Here is a 5358-nt window from a genome sequence, read left to right as displayed (position 1 = left end):
GGTCAGCAGGAAGCACCCTCATCAATCTGGAAACTTGGGAGTTGAGCAGGAGATGAATATCTAGAAATGAGGGAAGATGTTATGATAATCAGGACAATCAAAAGAGTGGTGGTTAGAATGGAGACAGTAACAGTAACAAGTGGAGATGTAGAATAAGAACGGTCTGGGAATGGAGAAGGGAGAGGAGATGGAGAAGGGGAGAAAGAGAAGTCAGGAGAGTCACAGATACTGTATCTAGCAGGTCAAAGTATTCTAGGAACTAGGAATATGTACTCTCACTGCTGGGTCAGTGGAGGAAATACAGTTCTACTGCCACCCAGACAGAACCTCAAGATGATCTCATTGCTTCATCTAAGCGCATCTCCCTCAAGAAACCCTGGGATTACACACATGAAGTCGCAGGTGTCATTAACACCAGGATCACAGTGCCCTGAAAAGCAGACATATGATATTCCAGTTGGCGTTCTGGTTAGATAATCAGTGTTTGAGATTCGGCCACCCTAAATTCATTTTTTTTTTTTTTTTTTTTTTTTTTTTTTTTGGGGTCGGGCCTCTCACTGTTGTGGCCTCTCCCGTTGCGGAGCGGACGCGCAGGCTCAGCTGCCATGGCTCACGGGCCTATCCGCTCCACGGCATGTGGGATCTTCCCGGACCGGGGCACGAACCCGTGTCCCCTGCATCGGCAGGCGGACTCTCAACCACTGCGCCACCAGGGAAGCCCCCTAAATTCATTTTTTATAGCCTAATCACTTGATGGACTCAGTTACAATTAGTTTATGACCCTGAAAGGCTGAAGGCCTTTGATTTCTATAGAAGACAGCAGTTGGTGAGGTACTCACCCTCCCCCACAACCTCAGCTCATTTATCTGCAGTATCTTTACACAGCTATCGTTACATCTCATGCTCTGGGTGAAAAAAAATCCACTGACTTAGGAGATGGCCTAGCCTGGAGCAGATAGCTAAGAATGAAACAGTTTCCAGAATGTGAGATAGTGGATGGAGGGCAAAGGAAAAAAAAAATCAGTGAGTGCACTCTTACCGTTCTGCATTGGCAAGGATTTATTCCAATACCCACTGACTGCCTTTCATCTCCTCATTTTTTGAGCTATCAAATTGGCCTATATATGCAAAGTGCAACCTGTGAGGATGTAGACTGAAGGTGCTGGGAGAATCACATCTAGCTTTCAAGCTATTCAAAAAGATCCTGAGTAGCTGCTCTCCTCTTCCAGACATGACAATTAAGAGGGCTTCAGTTTATGCAAGAGAGCAAGTGAAAAGGCACATGAAGAATGAAAGAAACCACCAATGGAGGCTATAAAAATTCCATCACTCAGATTAAGAGATACAAACTACTATGTGTAAAATATATAAGCAATAAACATATAGTGTGCAGTACAAGGAAATACAGCCATTATTTTGTAATAACTTTAAATGGAGTATCATCTATAAAAATGTTGAATTGCTATGAAAATAGCGATTCATAGTGCACATGAAACTAATATAAATTGTAAATCAACAATACTTCAAGTAAGAAATAAGAAAATAGAGGAAAACTCCATCCCCTTTTGTAGGGGCTGGAATCCCAGAACTTCTGGATCACTTTTCTGGTTCTGAAACCCTGAGTGATTGAGGCACATGCCAAATAATGGTAAGGCATGGTCCTTAGGACCGAAGAGCCTCTGTGAATAACTCAGAAAAATGACAACTCACCTACCCAGTACACAACCAGTCCTTTAGCAATTCTGGGTATTCTACCTACCAATCATCTGGCTCTCAAGCCAAAGAACTTGACAGTAAATACGTCTATACAAGTTCTCTGTTAATCTGATCCCTGACACAAGAAAACTGCCTTTTTAAGCTCATGTTAAACACTGTCCCCATAAAAAAGTTACTGGACACAACTGACACCTATTTGGAATACTGGAGGGCCAGCAATCTGGCCCTGGCCCCTCGCCATCCGCATCCCTTGTGAAGAACTGGATGAGGATTAATAATGCAAATTAATCTTAGCCCAAGATTTGTAAATAAAGCTGTACTTAATAGCCATTTAAAAATATATAGAAAAGATGATAAAAAAATAAAATAAAATAAAAATACATAGAGGGCTTCCCTGGTGACGCAGTGGTTAAGAATCCGCCTGCCAATGCAAGGGACACAGGTTCGATTCCTGGTCCGGTAAGATCCCACATCCCACGTAGCAACTAAGCCCATGCGCCACAACTACTGAGCCTGCACTCTAGAGCCGATGAACCACAACTAATGAAGCCCGTGTGCCACAACTACTGAAGCCCGCACGCCTAGAGCCCGTGTTCTGCAACAACAGAAGCCACCACAATGACAAGTCCATGCACCACAATGAATAGTAGCCCCCACTCACCACAACTAGAGAAAGCCCATGTGCAGCAACGAAAACCCAATGCAGCCAAAAATAAATAAATTTATAAAAATAAATAAATAAATAAAATACACAGAAAACCACGGCATCAACTGTTTTATTTGCTAAAAGTTGGGTTTGTGGCTACATATCTAAGAGGCCAATAACAAAAATGAAGAGCCACATATACTAAAGCTGCACCTAAGAGATTTACTGCTGGATGACACATTTACTCTCAGCACTCAAAACCAATATAGTAGGACTTCCTTGGCGGTCCAGTGGTTAAGACTCCACCTTCCAATGCAGGGGTTGCAGGTTCAATCCCTGGTTGGGGAGCTAAGATCCCACATGCCTCACGGACAAAAAACCAAAACATAAAACAGAAGCAATATTGTAACAAATTCAATAAAGACTTTAAAAATGGTCCACATCAAAAAAATCTTAAAAAGAAAAAACCAATATAGCAACTCCTTCTGCATTTTTGTATGATTTGACTTGACAGGAAAGCACTAATGACTTCTGAAACAGACTGCCAAGGCAATGAACTGTTCATGATGTTTAACAAAGGTGGGTGAGAGTTTACAGTAAAGTAAATTAACTTTTTATAAAGAAGTATCTTTAATTAAGGAGACTAATAAAGACCTGAAATATTCTTTGAGCAATTATGAAATTCTCTGACACGAAGACCAGCAGTGGAAAACCCATGCTCAGAAGCTTTGACAATAGAGTGGAAAGGTCAGTGGCCTGCAGTATGGAAACCTGGGCTCCCTGGTTAAGCCACTAAATCATTTCACTGAGCTTCAGTTTCTTCATTTATTTAATGAGGGAGTTGAAACACGTGATTTCCAAGATCTCAACCAGCTTCCAAGTTAAGCCTTGCCAAGAAGCAGTCAGACACACACTTCAAAGAAAAGCAGCCTATTTCTCCTCCTGGATTTCCCACAAATGCATGAAGACCTCCCCTCACTACGGCCATCCTGAGGCTCTCTGAAGTCTATGCTGCCCCAGCACAGAGGATGGGGTGCTTTTCTAACACTGTTTAAGTGGCCAGTGTCTGTGAGTTCTGGACAAAAATCACAGACACTGAAGATGGCATGGCTTCTTGCTCACTCTGGGAGGTGAGACAAAATTCAGCATTTTAACCTGGTGAAGTGATGGTGGAAATTGCTCTTTGGTTGTTTTTTAAAAAAAAAAACCCTTTTAAAATTAATTAATTTATTTTAAAATTTTATTTATTTTATTTATTTATTTTTGGCTGCATTGGGTCTTTGTTGCTGTGCATGAGCTTCCTCTAGTTGTGGCAAGCGGGGGCTACTCTTCGTTGCAGTGCATGGGCGCTAGGCGTGCGGGCCTCGGTAGCTGTGGCACCCGGGATCACCAGTTGTGGTTTGCAGGCTCTAGAGTGCAGGCTCAGTAGTTGTGGCGCATGGGCTTAGTTGCTCTGCGGCATGTGGGATCTTCCTGGACCAGGAATCGAACCCGTGTCCCCTGCATTGGCAGGCGGGTTCTTAACCACTGTTCACCAGGAAAGCCCCTCTCCATGTTTTAATCACATCATATCCCAAGAACTTGTAGCCAAGGGTAGCTTTTTATAAATAAAATAAGGAAATAAAGCAAAGAACACTATAAATATTGGTGTGAACAGTTTTCCAAATTGTAGTAACTTCTCTGTATTTTAAAAACAAGATTTTCTCTTGCTTTAGCCTATTTTTAGGTGAGGAACATGAACTCCCTTCCCCTTCCAGCACACTGCGTGTAGCTCCTTGGCATCCAGGCACATATAAGGGGAAACAGGCACTTAAAAACAGTGGAAAAGGCCCTGAGGAACCCCATGCTACAGAGTTTTAGAGAAGTCTCAAACTTTGAAGCCTCTGATTTGGAGTTGCCCTGAGGACCCTCCTAGTTCAATATATGTTGACCCTGATAAAGAAAAAAGTTCTTTACAACAACCTTGGGAACTGCCATGCCCTGAAGTGGCTTTACACTGTCATTTAAGGGCAACTTTTTATTTACAACAGGTCTATGGAAGTTAAAACAAAGAAGGCTATATAAAAGAGATTATGAAACAATTTAGCGGTATTCGGTTGGCCAAAAAGTTCCTTCGGTTTTTAAGTAAAAATAAAAGACACACTTTTCTTTCCTTTTTAAAAAAAAAATTATTTATTTATTTATTTGGCTGCACTGGGTCTTAGTTGTGGCACACGGGATCTTCGTTGAGGCACGCGGGATTTTTTAGTTGCAGCATGCAGGATCTTTTAGTTGCAGCACGTGGATCTTTAGTTGCAGCATGTGGGTGGGGGGTCTTCCAGTTTTGGCATGCGGGATCTTCAGTTGCGTCATGCGAACTCCCAGTTGCACCATGTGAGATCCAGTTCCCCAACCAGGGCTCGAACCCTCCTCCCCGCGCCCCCCCCGCCAATTAAGAGCATGGAGACCTAGCCACTGGACCACCAGGGAAGTCCCAAACATGCATTTTTTCATTTTTACCAAGAACTTTATTGAATATATTCACCGTTTTGTTCCACTACCTTCTGCCATTTTTCATGCAATTTCATAATTCCAACTTCCCAAAATTTTTTATCTTTTTGAGCAAAGAACTGTTCCAGGTGCCTTTTACAGTCTTCCAGGGAATTGAAATTTTTTTTTTAACATCTTTATTGGAGTATAATTGCTTTACAATGGTATGTTAGTTTCAGCTTCACAACAAAATGAATCAGTTATATATATACATATGTTCCCACATCTCTTCCCGCTTGCGTCTCCCTCCCTCCCACCCTCCCTATCCCACCCCTCCAGGCGGTCACAGAGCACCGAGCTGATCTCCCTGTGCGATGCGGCTGCTTCCCACTAGCTATCTACCTTACGTTTGGTAGTGTATATATGTCCATGCCTCTCTCTCGCTTTGTCACAGTTTTTTTTTGTTTTTTTTTTAACATCTTTATTGGGGTATAATTGCTTTACAATGGTGTGTTAGTTTCTGCTTT

The 5358-nt window shown here is 42.2% G+C and overlaps 1 protein-coding gene across 1 annotated transcript in view; it reads right to left on the bottom strand.

Annotated features, from left to right (window-relative positions):
* DOCK3 (dedicator of cytokinesis 3) overlaps positions 1 to 5358 on the bottom strand; it is a 391142-nt gene that overhangs the window by 99118 nt on the left and 286666 nt on the right. The gene's annotated exons all lie outside the window — the stretch shown is intronic.

Source organism: Lipotes vexillifer, unplaced genomic scaffold, assembly GCF_000442215.2.
Source record: "Lipotes vexillifer unplaced genomic scaffold, Lipotes_vexillifer_v1.1 scaffold500, whole genome shotgun sequence".
Classification (NCBI taxonomy): domain Eukaryota; kingdom Metazoa; phylum Chordata; class Mammalia; order Artiodactyla; family Lipotidae; genus Lipotes; species Lipotes vexillifer.
The sequence above is the reverse complement of the archived record's forward strand: the minus strand, read 5'-3'. Positions and strand labels throughout refer to the sequence as shown.